Source organism: Heterocephalus glaber, unplaced genomic scaffold, assembly GCF_053883595.1.
Source record: "Heterocephalus glaber isolate CG9 unplaced genomic scaffold, H.glaber_assembly_v1.0 deba00001481, whole genome shotgun sequence".
NCBI classification, from domain to species: domain Eukaryota; kingdom Metazoa; phylum Chordata; class Mammalia; order Rodentia; family Bathyergidae; genus Heterocephalus; species Heterocephalus glaber.
This window is the reverse complement of record NW_028258317.1, coordinates 18,796,212-18,815,402: the sequence shown is the minus strand read 5'-3', so window position 1 is coordinate 18,815,402 and position 19,191 is coordinate 18,796,212.

Sequence of the window (19,191 nt, the reverse complement as noted above, 5' to 3'; positions counted from 1 at the left end):
TCAAGGATGAGGTAAGGTCAAAAGGGAACTGGGGTCTCAAGTTAGGTCAGAGCTTGGACAGAGTTAGATTGGATTGATGTCAGGTTGTTGAGAGGAAATTAGAATCCATGTTGGGGTCAGGCCCTGAGGTACATTTACTAGACTGGATGCTGGGAACCAAGAGGTGGAGAAGACAGTATCAGGCAAGTGGAAGGTAACTTAGTGATAAGGAATAACCCAGTCTCAGCTAGGCATGGTGGTGCATACCTGTGATCCCAGCACTTGGGAGGCTGAGGCAGGAGGATCACCATGAGTTTGAGGCCACCCTGAGCTACACAGTGAGTTCAAGGCCAGCCTGAACTATATAGTGAGACCCTGTGTCACACACACAAAAAAGAATAACCCAGTCTAGAGGAGACAAGCACCCTCAAGAAGGGGTCACCTGGAACTGAGTCTTCTAAGATGAGCCAGGGAAGGAGAACAATGACATTTGAAGCTCCTTGAAGCCCAATGGGCTTTGTGAAAAAAGTCTATTCTGGGAATAGGGAGTATCTTAAAGAGAGCTGAAGTCAACAAGGGTTACCATGAGGGGCTTTGTCTGTTTCTGACTTTATCCTAAGGGCCAAGGAGCCACCAAAGGTTCTAAGGAAGGAGTAGAGTGAAGTCACCCACCTGGGGCCCTGGGCATCCAACAGGTAGGGGCACAGATGAGTCTGGGCCCAGAAAGATGGCCCAGGTGGAGAAAGAACAGGAGCTCTCAGCCCTGGCCATCTGCCTTGGGAGTCCAAGGGCCAGGGTCAGGATTCTGAGGAACAGGAGGGGAAATGAGAAGGAGCAGGTGGGAAGGAAATGGAAACCCAGACAATGGGGTTCCCAAAACCTGACAGAAGGCAAATGGCAGCTGTGGTCCCAGAGTTGGGTGTTGGTGGCCAGGCGGGGTCTACAGAGAGCTACTGAGATAAGCTGGTGGGGAGGAGCCTGACCCCTGTTCGAGAAACACAGAGGATGAGGAGGCAGAAGGCCACTTGGGGGAGCTGGGCATGCTGGCCCATGCCTTCATGCCAGCTAATCAGGAGGCATCTTGGGCAATTTAGTGAGACCCTGTCTCAAATTTTAAAAATTAAAAGGGCAAGGGCCGGGGATTTAGCTCAGTGGTTCCGCTGCCTGTCTCACAAGCACAAGGACCTGAGTTCGATCCCCGGTACCAAAAAAAAAAAAAAAATTAAAAGGGCTGGGGATGTAGTTCAAAGCTCCCTGGGTTCAATTCCCAGTACTGCCTGAAAAAGAGAGAGACAAGGGGTAGGGGGACAAAAGGTCTAATGTGGAGAGAGAAGAGGTGCCTAAGGAGCCGCAAGAGTGGGAATCGGGAGTCAGAGTTATAAAGCATTTAGCTGGATGTAGTGGCACACTCCTGCAACCCCAGCATTCTGGGAGGTTGGGGCAGGAGGATCTAAAGTTTGAGCCCAACTTGGACAATTTACCAACTTAGACCCAAAAATAAAAAATAAAAAGGTTTGGCAGTGTAGCTCAGTGCAAAGACCCTGTAGCGGAACTCTAGTAGCAAGAAAAAAAAAAAAGATAATTGAATTTGAGTTTCAAAGAAACAAAATTTGGGACATGCTTATGCTAAAAAATTATTCATTTTTCTCTAGATTTTTTTCATGGTACTGGTGATCAAACCCATGGCCTTATGCATGTTCTCACCCTGAGCAACACTCACAGCCCCTGAAAGTCATATTTAACTGAGTGGCCTATTGTTTTTTTTGGTACTGGGCATTGAATTCAGGATCTTGTGCCTGCGAGGCAGGTGACAGAACCACTGAGCTAAATCCCCAGCCCAATGGCCTATTTTTTTATTTGCTACAGCTGGCAACTCTCACACTAAGCTTTCCTTGTGTGCCTTGCACACTGCTCTGGGTTTAAATCCTAGCTGGACATTAAATTCACCAAACAATTCCAGCTCAGTCCCTGTCTCAGGCCTGTTTCCCCATCCATGAAAAACGGTTGGAGGATATGAGCTACTTTTGGTAACCAGAGAGCATGCACGAAAAGGTTTGTGAAGTCAGCAACAGACCATTAGGTCAAAAACTAATTTGGTGGACCGGATAAAGTGGCTCAAAATGAACAGGCACTACTGTGGCACTACAAGCACAATTTTTGCAAATTTTGATATATCCTTAAACATTTGGTCCTTCTTTTAGAAATTGTTGAGCTTTGGGGTATAACTCAGTGGTGGAGCACTCTCCTAGCATGTGCCAGGCCCTAGGTTTTATCCACTGTACCATAAATAAATAAATATGAACACATAGCTAAATAAGCAGACATAATAGTCTACTTTGGAGCCGGGCATGGTGGAATAAGCCTGTAATCACAGCACTCTGGAGGCTGAGGCAGGAGGATCTCCAGGAGTCTGACACCAGCCTGGGCTACATAGTGAGTTCAAGGCATCCTGAACTACACAGCGAGACCTTGTGTCAAGAAACAAAACAAAAAAATAGTCTACCATTGGGCTGGAAATTTTTACAAATGGAAAGAGCCAGATGCAGTGGCTGTAATCCCAGCACTCAGGAGGCTGAGGCAGAAGAATCATTGAAAATTCAGAGCTCACTATGTAGCCCAGGCCAGGCTAAATTGCATAGCAAAACCCTGTCTTTAAAAAAAAAAAATTTAAATCTCAGGTCTAAACTGAGTGTAGTGACATGCACTATAATCCCAGTACTCAGGGAGGCTGAAGCAGGAGAATCATAAGTTTGAACTTCATTGAGCAATTTAGGAACTTGCTGAGAAACTTTTTCAAAATAAAAAAGGTCTGGGGAGTATAACCCAGTCCAAAGGCTCTGGGTTCAATCTCCAGTACCAAAAAACCAAAAAAAATTTAAGTCCAGGCTGGGGACATAGCTCAGTGATAGTGTTTGCCTAGAATGAGCAAGGCCTTGGGTTTGATGCCCCCTCCCCCCCACTGACAAAATAAAATCTCAGATCCTTTTATTTTAGTGCTTAAGCACCTAAAATGCAAATAAGCCAAAGAACTTTAAAAGACCCACCCCTTCCCATGACAACTACTGATTTTGATAAATTTCCTTCTAGATCTTTTCTTTTTCTCTCTTTTTTTTTGATACTGGGGATCAAACTCGGGTCCTTGCGCTTGCACAGCAGGCAGCGAAACCACTGAGCTAAATCCTGGGCCCTCTAGATCTTTTCTTTATGTACATACATGTACATATCTCCTACCCCCTTTGTCAACAATAAATAGAATGATATTTATATATAACTTTTTTTTTGTATTGGGGATTGAACCCAGGGCCTTTGCACTGAGCTACATCGCCAGCCCTTTATATTTTTTATTTTGAGATGCTGTCTTTCTAAATCGTTAAATTGCCAAGGCTGTAATAGAACATTTTGTATAGCACTTTTTTCATTCACATTATGTTGAGACTCTTTTTATGCCAACAAGTCCACATCCACATGATGTGTATGGATGTCCAGGAGTCCACCTGATAGATCTTCCATAATGTGAAATCCCCTTACTGGTGGGCATTTAGATGGTCTCCAGTTTTAAACATATACAACTGTTCTCTGTTATGAACAGCACAGGGCAGACACAATTGGCTGAAACACAATTAGTAATGAAAATGCAAGTAAACCTTTTAAAAAATCAAATCAAGAAACAAAATAATTTAAGTTTCTAATAACTAAGCCAGGGATGGTGGCACAAGCCTATAATCTTGGCACTCTGGAAGGCTGAGGCAAGGTTACAAATTCAAGCCCAGCCTGACCAATTCAATGTCTTAGTAAAACCCTGTCTCAAAATTTTAAAAAAGGGCTGAGAATGTAGCTCAGGGAAAATAGCCTGGGTTCAGTCCCCATACCAACAAAAACAAAAACAATAACATTGTTAAAAACTAGCTGTGTGTGGTGGTACACACTTTCAATTCCAATAGTGTGGGAAACTGAGGCAGAAGAATCACAAGTTTGAACCCATTTGGCAACTCAGTGATTAGTGCACCCTGTTTCAAAATTTTAAAAGGGCTGGAGATGTAACTCAGTGCCAGTTCCTGAGTTCAATCCCCAGTAGTGAAGAAAAAAGAAAAGAAAAGAATTTAAGCTTCACCAGAGTAAATATCCCCTTCCCAACTCACTTTTCAGGTAGAGAAACTCAATGCAGAGCAAGGTAGCAACTTTCTCAAAATCATCCAGAGCTAGGACTTCTAGACCTGAGCTCTGGCCCAGCCCATATCAGGAGGTCACATGGAAACTAGGCTGAGGCGGTGGCGGGGCACTGACCCAAGCACCCCAATTGCCAGAACTCCACCAGCCCCAGCCCAGACACTCATCCTTCTCAGAGCCATACATGGGCCTCCAGCACAGAACAGACAGAGGTTAAGGCAGACAGGGCCACAGCCACCTGCCCAAGGGCAAAAATGCTATAAGTTGAGGAACCAGAATTTAAACGCAGCCCTTCTCTACTCCAAAGCTCATGTCAAGCTGCTTAACTTGGGATCAGAAACTAGGGATGATACCCGTGACTTTCACCTTGTAGTAGAAGCTGTACCTATCGAGGCAGGCTTTCTGGAGAAAGGCATCCCATTGACAGAAGCAACTGGGGAGATGAAGGAATTTGCATTTGTGAAAAGCATTTGTGCCATTGTATATGTTTATATGTGAGTACTTGTCTGTGTATACATTTATCTGTGAGTATGTGGATGAGTGTGTGTGTACGTGTGTGTGTGCTTGTGCATACCTGTGTCTGGTTTGAGATGTAAAATCCTCTCTGTGGACCCACACACAGGGTTGTGCACAAGTGAGCATGCGCCCATTCAGCTAGGTTAATATTTTCCTGCCTGCATTAGCACAGGCCCACTCAAGGCAGCTTGCAGCAGGAACATGCCCTATCTGATCTGGTCAGGGGCTGTGGGCCTGAACAGGGGTCTTGGGAGGGGCAGGGAGCCCATCTCAGCTCCCCTAGGGCAGACTCTGAGCTTTGCACTCTCCTGCTCAGCCAAGAGAGGAGGCAGGCCCAGGGGCCCCGCAGCCTGTCTTCCCACTCACACTGGGGCTCCCCAGTGCATCAGCCTCCCCGCTTCCCTCCAGATGGGCAAGGCCTGGTGCACCCTGAGAACCTGCCCCCCATCTTTGCCCAAATCCTGAGGCTCTTCCATTCAACCGTCTTCTTGAGGAACAGAGACCCCCGGAAATGCTCAAGGTGAACACCTCTTCAGCAGGAAAGCAGCTTTGAAATAACCATGTGAGTCAGAGGGAATATGGGATGGAAGATGGAACTCCATTGATAGCTTTCCAGGAACACAGTGATTCCACCAAGGGCCTGTGCAAAGGTCTGTGTGGGCAGCGTCCGAGGCAGCTTCTGGGCTGTCAGCACCCATGGGCATTGAGCTTCATCCAGGAAGTCTTGGTGGAAAGCAGGGGGCTTCCAGGCCAGATAGAGTCTTCCCCAGCCCTGAGCCTCTCCCTGTGTCACTGGAGGGTCCCCCCACACCCTCACTGGTCCCTCAGGTGCGGGCTGGGCTGGGTGACTGGGCTGGGCAGACTGACACTGTCTCCTCTACTTTGAGCACAGCCAGAAATCCAGGGTGAGTCAGATCCAGGTGTCCTGGCTCCCAGCCCAGCTTGAGGATGCCCCAGTGCATCTCTGAACAAGATGGCACCGCAGGGTGAAGGCGATCACCACTGGAGTTCATCCCCACAGCACGGACTTGCCATCTTGTCTTCCTGATGCTCCAGCTCCAGGCAGCCTCATCTGTGCCCTAAGGCCTCATTCTGACTTTCGTGGACCCTTGGCTTTTTTTAAATTGCAGCTTCAGATGTGTGTAATTTAAAACTTGCCATCTTTTTAAAATTAAAAGCATTTTAAAAGATTTTAATGACAGTACAAAAAATTAAAGTCTATATCTATTTTACTTAACGAGCAACATAAACTCCCTTTTTTCTGTGTGTGTGTGTGTGTGTGTGTGTGTGTGTTACTAGAAACTGAATCCAGGGCCTTGAGCATGCTAGGCAAATGCTCTACCACTGAGCTACATCCCCAGCCCTAAATTCCTCCTAACATGGGAGGCTGTTGTGCTCCCATTGGTCCACAGAACACACATTTAAGACTTAAAGGAGTTTTTCATGGGCAAACCACTGTAGTCAGGATGCTAATCAATACCTATTCACATTAGTGATCTGTAGGGCTGGGTATGTAGCTCAGCGGTCAAGCATCTGCCTGGCATGGCACATGGAAAGTCCTGGGTTTGACCCCAGTATAGGGGGAGGAGAAGGGTTATCATAATCATATTTAGTCAAGTAGATGGAAAACTATGTTTTATCATCTAGAATATCTTTATCTGCATTGAGAACTGTCCTGTCAATCTCTTCTAATTCAAATTATCCTAATCTACTTCTAGTTCACATAAACTCTTTTCTGTGTCAGCAGGTTGGAAAATCATGCTAACTGGAGTAGGAGAAGCAGGTTTCCCATCAAGTTCCTATTGAACCGCCAATCTTGGGGGCCAAGCCTTTTGCCTCTCACATAATATTTCTCTCTTAATTTGACTTGACAAGTGAGTCAATTTGCCATCTTCTCTTTTTAGGCATGTAGTCCAGTGATGGTAAGTTTGTATAGTCATATTGTTGTGCCACCAACCTCCAAAGCATTTTTATTTAGCAGAACTGAAATTCTGTACCCATTAAACTCCCTCTTTCCGCCTATCGCCAGCCCCTGGCAACCACCATTCCACTTTCTGTTTCTATGAACTGTCTACTCTAGATACTTCATACAAGTGGAATTACACAGTATTTGTCATTTTATGTTTGTCTCATTTTGAGATGAAAAAACAAAAGACAGAGTAGAGACTGACAGTCTCAAGGTTGACAGTCTAAGGCTTTCCCCGTCTGGTAGACCCACAAAGGTCACTGTGCCCGGTAAAATGAAACAAAGCTGCCATACTTCCCTATGTCTTTAAGATAAACTATAAAAGCAGCATTTGGGGCCGGGAATTTAGCTCAGTGGTTCCACCGCCTGCTCTGCAAGTTCAAGACCCGAGTTCGATCCCCAGCGCCAAAACAACAGCAACAACAAAAAACAAAGCAGCATTTGCCTCACCTCCCTACCCTTTGCTAAGCTCTGCTTCTGTAAAATTCTTCTTGTTTCCCCACCCTGCCTAAAGAACAAAATATAAATGAGAACAAACTTAGAAATGGGGCTCAGACTCTGGAAGGTGACTTCTGCTGGACCCGCTAGCAATGATAAACCCTGCCTTTCCCTTCAGTTCTCTGAGTGCCACTTTCTTCCTTAGTCTGCCTGCCCTCTGAGTACTGAAACATTATTTGGTTCCCTGACACAGAAGACAACCAAGCTGGCCCTTTGTGCCATGGGTCAGAGTCGGGTTGGGGCAACCTATGGCATCCCAGGGTGAGGAACTAAAGGTGAGCCACCACCCGCTTAGCATATCTCCTTCCTGCTTGTGGGCTGCTGTCGGTGCCCCCACCTTCCCCAACCACTCGAAGGAGAGTTGAATGGAGAGACCCTGGAGCCAACCTGAGTCAGGCCTGTCCCACTGGACAGAAGGAGAGATTGATCACCTCTCAGGTCTCACAGCTGCTACCCCAGTTAGGAACTCCTGTGGAGGCGAGGATGTCCGTGTCTGTCTGAATCTGTGAGTGCCTGTGTGTGAATGAGATGGACACCACATTCCTGACCCCAGTCAGTGTACTCAGGGTGAAAGTGAGTGTGGAGTCCTGAACTGAGAGTCCAGGGCCATCCTCATATGGCTTACGACAGCACTTCAGTGATAGCCAGGATCACTGGCTTGCCAGTGCCAAGGGGGGCCTGAAATATCTCTGTGAGGAGACTGGCCAGTGACAGCTGAAGCAACTGAAGTCACGCTCATTGTCCATTTCTGTGGACAAACAGGATGGCAAAAGAGGGGAGTGGAATGTTATTTAACCTCTGAGTGCCTGATGGTCATGTGAGTGATTGTAACCATCTCCGGACTTATGCCCAGCAGTCTGTGCAGCCCCATGGTGAGGAAACCCCAACACATGGAGTCTGAGTGGGCCCCACCCTGTGTCTATGGAGAAGTCATACAGCATAAAGGTGACTCACCTCCCTTCCCATAATAGGAGGCTGACTGGACCTGGGATCACGGGTGCACCTTAGCCAAGACCTCCTAAGTTCCCGAGAGGGACATGGCCAGGCGTGCATCTGAATGGCCTTCCTCCTGGAGGGCTCCCACCCTTTGTCTGTTGCAGTGTCATTCAAGGGCACACCACATACACATAGGGAGTCAGCATGGGGTCCAGTAAGTCAAAACCTATGGTCCTGGAGTGTATGTTGAGGAATTTTTTTTTTCTTTTTTGCCGTATCGGGGATTGAACTCATGACCTTGCACTTTCAAGGCAAGTGTGGTGCCACTGAGCTAAATCCCCACCCCTGTTGAGGAATTTTTAAAAGGGCTTTGATGGAGACTATGGGATCAAGATGAAACCGTCTGCCGAGAACCTTCTGTGAAACAGACTGGCCTAAACTTGATCCCGATTGGCCCCTAGAAGGGACCTTGAAAGTCAAAACTGTTCACCAGCTCTGGAACATCATCAGACGACCCTCTGGCCACACTGATCAGCTTCCCTACATAGATTCCTGGTTGCAAATTGCCTTGACCCTTCCCCTATAGGTCCACTTCTGTGTTGTCACCAACAGAAAGAGCAAAATCTGTCTGATGTGTCAGATCCCTCCTCTGGGCTGTCAAAAGCCCATTTATCCAAGAGATCCATAGGAAGGCCCACCCTGGTGCCTCTGTGATACTCTGACGCTGCTCCTTCTACTCTGTCAGTACCCCAGCTGCCTGACACCCTGTCACCCTCAGTCTCTCCTCTGGCTTCTCTGCTCGAACACCTGTCCCCTAGGCCCACCACCCAGCCAGCCTCTGACCCACTGCAAACCCCTCTGGCTCATCATCTCCACTCTGCTCAGGGCCCTTCCATGCAGCTGCCCCTCAGAGAGACCCGAAGTGCACCTCAGATTCAACCAGATGGAAGTCTCCAGCCAGGATGCCCCTTTTACTGCTACCAGCCCTTCTCAACCTCAGATCTCCTGAATTGGAAGAATCACAACCCAGCTTACTCAGAGAAGCCCCAAGCCATCATTGACCTTGTAGACCATCTTCCAGACCCACCAGCCCACCTGGGAGGATTACCATCAGCTGCTCATCACTCTCTTCAACACTGAAGAGCAGTGCTGCATCCTACTGAGAACCCAATGCTGGGCTGAAGGTGAAGCCCCTAATGCCTCTGCCAACTACACTGCCTGGGTACATGCAGCAGTCCCTGATGGCCAAACCAACTGGGACTATTCCACACCTGAGGGCTGAGGCCAGGTGGACCAATACCGTAAGACCCTACTCCATGGACTCTGAGAGGGGGCCAAAAAGCCCACAAACATGACCAAGACTACCACTAACCTCCAAAAGCCAGAAAAATCACCAGGAGACTTCTATAAAAGACTAAGGACCAATGTGTATACTGCAAGGAATTCAGCCACTGGAAAAATGAATGCCCAAACCCGAGGCAAGCTCCTGGGAAAAGACCAAAGTCAAAGCCCCACATGGAATCACACACTGACCCTGCCCTTACTGGTCTGGCAGGGATGGACACAGACTAGGACAGACTGGGCTCTTTCCAACTCAGCCCCTGAGAACCCATGATCCAAATGACAGTAGAAGACCAACCAATGACTCTTGATTGACACAGGCACTGAACATTCTGTTGTGACAACTCCAGTAGCCACCCCCAACCCAGAGAAAAACAGCTATTGTTTGGGCTACCGGGAATCAAATTGTAAAAGCTTTTTGCCAAGCCAGAACCTGTCAACTAAGAGGACACTAAATTACACACAAATTCTTCTATCTCCCTGAGTGTCCAGTCCTGTTGCTTGGGCAAGACCTGTTAACAAAGTTCGGGGGAAACCATAACTTTCTCCTCTAAACAACCAGCTCAGCTTACTCTTCCCAGCCCTACTAGCCTGATAATGGCCGTGACTGTCCCATGAGAAGAAAAATGGTAGTTCTATCAGAAAGTCTCCTCTGAAACCAATCCAGACTGTTTCCTGACTGAGATTCCCAACGTTTGGGGAGAAAACTCTCCCCCAGGTCTGGCCATCAACTGCCCTCCTCATCATGGTCAAACTAAAGCCCAGGGCCTCCCCTGTCAGGGTCACAATACTTGATGTCCCAGGAGGTTAGAGTGGGCATAAGAGGACATTTACAGAAACTCTGTGAGGCTGGCATACCCATTGAATGCCAGTCCCTGTGGAACACCCTGCTCATACTGGTGAAAAAGCCAAATAGAGAAGATCAGCCAGTCCAGGACTGAGGGCCGTCAACAATGCAGTTGTTACTCTACATCCTGGTTTTATGTGGGTTTTTTGCAGTATGGAGGATTGAACTCAGGACCTTGTGCTTGTGAGGCCGGCACAGCACCACTGAGCTAAATCCCTGGCCCTACACTACATCCTGTGGTCTCCAACCCTTACAGGTTACTCAGCCATCTCCCACCGGATGCTACATGGTACACTTGCCTTGATCTTTTTTTGAGACAGGGTCTTGCTTTGTAGTCCACGCTGGCTCTGAACTCACTATGTAGCCCAGGCTGGCCTCGAACTCGAGGTGATCCTCTTGCCTCTGCCTCTACCATGCCCGGCTTGCCCGGATCTTAAAGATGCCTTCTTCTATTTCCAGCTAGCCCCTGTGAGCCAGTCAATCTTTGGTTTTGAATGGGAAGATCCCAGTGATAGAAGAAAAACTCAGCTGACATGGACTAGACTGCCTCAGGGCTTCAAAAACTCACCCACCCTCTTCGGAGAAGCCCTGGCCTCAGACCTTACAGTCTCCCCTTGGGCTGATCTCAAGTGTACCCTCCTGCAATATGTTGATGACCTCCTCCTGGCCAACAACTCCAAAGAAGACTGCCTGAAAGAAACCAAAGCCCTGCTTCATCACCTTGAAAAGATGAAATACAAAGTGTCATGAAAAAAGACATAAATTTGTCACCCACAGGTGCAGTACTTTGACACCACCAAAGGACTTTGACATCACCAAGGGACACCGAACTCTAGGACCAGAGTGGAAAAAGGTAATATGCTCCGTTGAGAATTCTTGGGGGCAGGAGGCTTCTGCAGAATCTGGATTCCAGGATTTGCACAAAAGGCCAAAGTCCTCTACGCAGTACTGAAGGGCTCTGAAAAAGAGTCACTTATTTGAGGACTAGAACAGCAAGAAGCTTTCAAGACAAAGCCCTGCTTGTCAGCACCCCAGCTCTGGGGTTGCCCAATGTGACTGGAGAATTTAACCTGTTTGAACATGAGAAAGACCACATTGCCCTGGGGGTGCTGACCCAGACCACTGGACCCTGGGAGAGGCCGACTCTCCCAGGAGACTGGGAGCCAAAGGATGGACTCTGTAGCCAAAGGATGGCCCCCATGCTTAAGGGCCTTAGCAGCCACCATCTGCTTGATCCAAGAAGCAGACACGCTAACATTAGGCCAGAATGTAAATGTAAAGGTGCCTAACTCAGTCATCAGCCTGCTAGACAACAAAGGACACAGATGGCTATCCCATGCCAGGATGGCCAGTATCAGGGCCTCCTCTGTGAAAACCCCAGAATCCATCTGGAGACAGTACAGACACTAAACCTAGCTACTTTTCTCCCATCTGAGAAAGGGGCCCCAGATCATGACTGTGAAGAGGTCACAGATGAACTGTTTGCAAGCCAACCGGACCTATGCTATGAGCCCCTCTCTAGACTAGACTATACTCTGTTTATGGATGGGAATAGCTACGTCTCTGAGGGGATCCAGTAGGCTGGCTACACCGTAACCATGGTGGACCAAATCATCTAGGCAAAACCTCTACCCCCAGGATGGTCAGCACAAAGAGCAGAACTGTGGGCACTGATCCAAGCCTTACTGTGAGCCAAAGATAAGGTGGTCAACATCTACACTGATTCTAAGTGTATGCCTCTGCCACCACCCATGTCCACAGAGCCATATATAAGGAGAGGGGACTCCTGAATTCTGAAGGCAAACATTAAAAATAGAGAAGAACTAATCAAACTACTGGAGGCCATCTGGGCTCCCAAGAAAATAGCCATCATGCACTTTAAAGGACATCAGAAGGTCAAAGACACTATTGGCCTAAAAAAACCATTTTGCTGATAACTGCCCAGATGGCTGCCACACCAATGGCTCCAACCAACCTGCATTAGAACCTGGAACTTGTTCTCACTCTGTGGCTTCCAATAGTAAGTAATCCTGCCTGACTTTAAAAAAGGACCCTGCTACTCCAAAAAAGAAGATAAATGTACCCAAAGGGAGGAAGATTCCAAAGGGCCCAGCGGGTGGTGGCTCCTTCAGGATAAAAAGGTGATAATCCCCCCCAAAAAAAATCACTTACACTTTTGTTCAGGCACATTATCAGGTCACCCACTCCAGAAAGACAGCTGTGGAGACCTTCCTGAGCAGATTCTACTACATCCCACAAGTGTCTAGCATCTGTGCCATGGTCAGCCAGCACAGCCAAACCTGTGCCAAAACAACCCACTCCAATGGCCACAACCACCAGCTGAAACTCAGTACACTGGCTCCTGTCCACTGGAAGATTTAGAGGCAGACTTCACTGAGATAAAATCCAGTCGAGGCCATAAATACCTATTGGTCATTGTTTCCACATACTCTTAATGGGTAGAGGCCCTTCCTATCCAAACTGAAAGGGCTTCTGAAGTGCCAAGGGCCCTCCTCAAAAAAATAATTCCCAGATACAGACTCCCAGCATCCATTGGGAGTGACAAAGGTCCAGCTTTCGTAGATGATGTTATCCAACAACTTGCTGGCCTGCTCAAAATCAAGTGGAACTTGCACGCTGCCTACCGACCCCAGAGCTCTGGGAAAGTGGAACTGATAAACAGAATTCTAAAGTCCACCCTGTCCAAGTTTTGCCAAAAAACAGGAGTTCCCTGGACTGACCTCCTGCCCCGGCATTGTTAAGGGTCCAATGCATGCCGGTACCCTCCGGTTTCTCCCCTTATAAAATCCTCTATGGAAGACCACCTCCTATAATTAGAAACTTTATGGGAGATATAAGACAACTTGAAGAATCTAGTTTAGTCCCAAGAGCTCAAACAAATAGGTCAGGGCCAGGGATTTAGCTCAATGGTTCTGGTACCTGCCTCACAAGTGCAAGGTCCCAAGTTCGATCCCTGGTACCAAAAAAAAAAAAATACCCCAACTAGGTCAGGTTCTCACTAAAATAAATCACACAATTTTAGAGAAAATACCCATTCCTTCAGACACTCCAGTTCATACATACCAACCAGGGGATCACATATGGGTAAAGGATTGGAAAAAAGAGTATCTCCAAGCTATATGGAAGGAACCCTACCCAGTGGTTCTGGTGTCACGCATCACTGTTAAAGTTACAGTTATCGCTCCCTTGGATCCATCACAGCAGACTCAAGCGGGCTGGAGGACCTGACATTTGGGTGTTGCTTTTAGACCCAGACTGCCCCCTCTGAACCTGCCTCTAATCCAAGTCCTGCTCCAGTCACTCTGGAAGCTGACTAGTCTATGAACACCAGAAGCCTGAGGACTCCATTCATGAGACACCCCCCAGACTTACCCAGTAGACTGTTACCCTTGGTTTCCTACCTCCCCTTGAACTACTCAACCTGGTTTTCAAGGTCGGCCTCATCACCATGGCCCCAGCATATTAGACAGCTACTCACAGGGTGCTGCTAGCCTTCAGTTTTATTGCCTGTGTAGGGTGTTTCACTGGCATTATCTGCTTTCTCTAGAGGCTAGCCATCTGCCTAGCCTGATAAACTGACTGGTTTCAACGACCCACTGGTACTGCTAGTCACCACATTAGTGGTTCTCCTAGACCCCTCACCTATAAGAGGAAACATCTAGTACTAAATGTGAGTAGGTCAGATCCCCATCATTACGGAGTTCAGCATCTGCCTAGTTTTCCATTATAGGGACCTTTCTGCTTAGAGACAGTTTTCATCCATAGATGACCCATTCTCCATGCTATTAAAAACCTGGTTCAGTAAGTAGAAAAGTTTAATAGCCTTCATCCTGACCTCTCTGATAATAGTCACTGGGATCCTGATCCTGGTCAGCTGCTGTGTAATCCCATGTCCCTGGGGGCTAACTCAGAGACTCATTGAGGCTGCTTTAACTAAACAGTCTCGCCCACCCCATCCAGGACACCTAATGCTTGTAGGGTTGTCAAAAGACAGAGGTGATGCTCCATAACTCACAGGTTTGAAGCATCAAGAGGGGGGAATGAAATGAAAAAAACAAGACAGAGCAGAGACTGACAGTCTCAAGGCTGACAGTCTAAGGCTTGCCCCTCCTGCTAAAACCACAAAGTCACTGTGCCGGAAAGATGAACTGCTGAAACAACATCTGCCCACCTCTCTATGTCTTTAAGATAAACTGTAAAAGCAACATTTGGCTCCACCTCCCTACTCTTTGCTAGGTTCTGCTTCTGTAAAATTCTGCTTGCTTCTCCACCCTGGCTAAAGAACAGATAAATATGAGAACAAACTTAGAAATGGGGCTCAGACTCTAGAAGGTGACTTTTGCTGGGCTCACTAGCGAATAAACCTGCCTTTCCTTTCAATTCTGAGGACTGCTCTCTTTCTTGGTCTGCCTGCCCTCCAAGTGCAGTAACAATTTCACATAGCATAATGTCCTCAGGGTTCAAATATCTTTCCTGAACCAGACTTGGTGGCACACCCCTGTAATCCCAGCAGTTGGGAGGTTGAGGCAGGAGGATTGCAAGTTTGAGTCCCACCTGGGCAATTTAGCAAAACCCTGTCTCAAAATAAAAAGGGATGGGGATGTAGCTTAGTGTGAAAATACTGAGTGCATCCCCACCCTCACCCCACAAAAACCCAGCAACCAAAAAATCCACTTTCCTCTTTAAGGCTGAATTAAATTCCATTGTTTGTTATACCACATTTTGTTCAACCACCTCATCCATCCATGGACACTCTCTTTTTGGCTGTTGTGAATAGTGCGGCTGTGAACACTGGTGTGCAAATATCTCATTGGTATCCTTCCTTTGATTTGTTTAAATATGGGCCCGGGGGATTTAGCTCAGTGGTTCTGCCACCTGCCTCACAAGGCCAAGGTCCTGAGTTCGATCCCTGGTACCAAAATAGCATTTTTGCTTTCTGGGGCCATTTCCTAAAAAAAAAATAATAAAGGTTGATAGGCAAATATATTAATATTATATATTAAAATATTTTCTTTATCCTACAAGTTCATTTTTTTTCTTATTTTGAAGCAAATGAAAACATTTTGTGACTGGGCATGAAGGCATGAACCTGTAATCTCAGCCTCTTGGAAGGCTGAGGGAAGAGGATCCCAAGCTCAAGGCCAGCCTGGGCAATGTAGTGAGACCCTGTCTCAAAATAAAAAAAATAACAAGGCCTGAAGCTCATTACTCCCTGGGTTCAAGCCCCAGTATGGAAGAAAGAAAGAAAGAAAAAGACAGAAAGAAAGAAAGAAAGGCAGAAGATGTAGAAAGAATTAAGATGTGTTATGTACATGTACCAATTTTTCATGATGAATATAAGCATTATATACTGCAAGCATACTAATAAAATTAAAAAATTTAAAAATGTAATAAAAAAATAAATAAAAATATAATAAAATGTATTTTAAAACAATAAAAGAAAGGAAGGAGAGAGGAGGGAAGAGAAGAAGGAAGGAAGAAAGGTAGGAAGGAAGGAAAAAGAAAGTGAACTATTTTGTGGGCCCTTAGATTAAAACCTTTTCTTGGGGTCCCTGCTGTGAGTAATGGCAAAGTTAGAGAAGGGGCCTCCATGTCCTCTTCCCCCACACAGATGCTGCAACCTTCCCAGTTTCTTTCTCCAACCAAGAGTTCACCCTATTGCTCAAGACAAACAATCCAGCAACCTTCTCTTGTCATCTCTCTTGTATGTCTGATGGCCATGTTTACCTTTGCCTGCCCCGACCCAACCTCGTGTGACTTCTTCTTAGTTGGTCCCCTTCCCCAGGCCCATCTCAAGGCCTGCTGCTCACCCCTACACCTCTAGAGCTTTCCCTCCAAGAGTCACTGTCTGCTCTGTGTTTGCAGCTCTCTCGGTCTGCCCAGAGTCCACTTCATACTCCCCCGAGCTGCTGGCACAACCCTAAATCTGCCCCTTCTCCAGATCCCAAATCTCTTTTATCTCCAGCAGCCTCCTCATGAGTGTCCCTACATGCAGTCCTCACACCCATTCTCCACTTCACAGCACTATTTCTCACCCCTGAGTTGCCATGCTTCCCCCATTGCAAGTCTTCCATATCTCTCTCCCCACAATACATTGAAGTGCAACCTTGCAGAGTGGAAGTCTGCAGCATACTGTGCTGTTTCCATGGCCTTTACACTTGTGGTTACCCCCTTTGGCTCCTCAATCTACCTGAAGAACTCCTGTTACTCTTGCTGTGCCAACTCAAGTGCCCCATCCTCTGTGTATTTCAGGGCCTCCTGGCTTCCAGAGCACCTATCTGCACGTTTGCCACCGCAGTTACCTCTCTTTAGATGAGTATTCCTGTCTACCTTCCTTCTGAGGCTTTGGGACAAGCACCAAGTCAGAGATGCCATCTGTACCAGTCCAGGCTGACCCAAAGAGACACCCCCTTAGGAACAATGCATTGTACTTCAGTTTCCCACTAAGTATACAGAGGTCAGGGGAGCTAGGGTGATGGGTATGGAGTGGGCAGAGATGAGTTTCCTAGTTCAAACCTCTCAGCAATGTCCAATCCAATGTCTAGGAACATGAGCCGGGTCCCTTTATAGCATTTCTAAATGGAAAAAAAAACATATATATATATATATATATATATATATATATATATATATATATATATTCCAGATTCTATAATCATCAACTTTGACACTGTAGTTTCATCTGTACTATTTTTTCTGAAGTATTGTAAAACAAATTCCAGTGACCCTGTCATTTCCTTTCTACATTCTTCAGTCTTCATGTCTAAAATATAGGAACATTTTCTTACATAATCACAAGCCATACCCAACAAAATGAATGATTCCATAGAATGACAAAGTACCTCCAATAATTTCAAAATATCTTCTTGCAATGATTTGTTGGTTTGAGTCAGGATCCAAATATGGTGACATGGTGCATAGGGTTGAATGTTCTCATAAACAAAAGCAGTCCTCTTTCCTCCATCTTTATAGGTCCATGATATTTATTTGTGGAGTAAACATAGTTCTATAGGAAGTCCCATGCTTGAGATTTGTCTGTTTGCTTCTTTGTAATGTCATTTAATTTTTTCTTCATCCCCTGCATTTCTTAGAATAGACAGGAAGTTAACTCTAGTGGTGTAATTTTATTTCATTTCAATTTTTTGGTTGTTGGGTGGAGCAGAGAGTTCTTTGTAGATGGCACTGTATTTTGTTTTTTTGTGGTTTGTTTTTTTTTTTGTACTGGGGATCTAACTTGGGACCTTGTGCTTGCGAGGCAGGCGGTGGAACCACTGAGCTAAATCCCTGGGCCGGCACTGTGTTGTGTATTTCCTTTTTTTTTTTTTCTCAATACCAGGGATCAAACTGAGGACCTTGAGCTTGTGAGGTAGGCTTGGCGCCACTGAGCTATATCACTGGCCCAGTGTTCTGTATTTCTAATTCATCCCACCTGAGGGCACATAAAGTCTAATTGCCCCACACTTAGTGATGCAGACCAATCGGTGTATTCAAGGATGATCGCTTGCTCTTTCCATTGTCAGGTTCCTTTCTTTTGCCTTCTGGGTTTATCCTTTGATTTCTACCTAAATCAATTTTAAAATCTTTCTACAATAAAGCATTTTATTATTTGGAGTTGTTTTGTTTTTGTTATAGATGGCACATGTGCAACCACTTGTTTAAATGGGTTTTTGAAAGAAAAGTTTATTCCAGTAAACAGAGACTAAAATCAGGGATAGATTTTAGCAGCTAGCCGGGAAAAGCTGAGTTTATTACATCTGTATGTGGATGGGCTGACTTTGGGAGAGAGAAACGGCAGCAGCTAGCTGGGAGAGATTTCATCCATGAGTGGATGGGCTAACATCAAGAGAGGGAGGGAGAGAGAGAGAGAGAGAGAGACAGAGAGACAGAGAGACAGACACAGAGAGAGATTAGCAGCTAATGGGGAGGGGAATTTGGCTTATATAGATATTGAAAGAGCTAAGGGATCTGGCATGAAATGTTTATGATTGAGTCCAAGGATGGTTAGCACAGGTATATAGACAATCACTGGAGTTTTCAGAGCCAGGAAGATAGTCTTCTGTTTAATAAGAAATAGCCTGTTGATTGCTGAAAGCAGCTTGTTTGCTTTTGTCCTGTTTGTTTGTCCTGTTTGTTAGATAAGGCATGATAGTTTTGTTTTGTTTTGAAACAGGGTCACTATGTAGCCCAGGCTGGCCTGAAACTCATGGCAATCCTCCTGCCTCGGCTTCCCCAGTGCTGGGATTATAGGTATGCACCAACATGCCCAGAACAATGAAGCATTTTAAATGAGATGATCAAAGCAGCAATTTCTTTTTTTTTTTCCCACATTTTTTAGTTTATGTTGGTTGCACCGATTAATGGGTTTCATTTTGGCACATTTGTACATGCATATAACATACTTTAATCATTTTCCCACCTCCACCTCCTTGTCCTCCCCTCCCCACTAGTTTCACATTTTTTCATGAGTTTCAATGTGTAAATGTTTTTTGGTGGGGGGGTGGTTGTACCAGGGATAGAACTCAGGACCTTGTGTTTGCGAGGCAGGTGGTGGCACCACTGAGCTAAATCCCCGGCCCTCAATGTGTAAATATATTCTGATAATATTCATGCATCCATTACCTGCCCTCACACCCTCTCCCCTTTCTTCCCTTCCTCTTGTCTACTAATAGTCTCCCTTCTCCTTTCTTGTCATCTTCTTTAGATTCCACATATTAGGGAGATACATGTTTTTCTGAGTCTGACTTATTTTTCCCAACATGATTATCTCTAGATCCACTTATCTTTCTGCAAATGACAAAATTTAATCCATTTTTATGGCTGAATAATACTCAATTGTGTATATATACCACATTTTCTTTATTCATTCATCTGTTGATAGGCACCTAGGCTGATTCCTTATCTTTGCTATTGTATTTTGTAC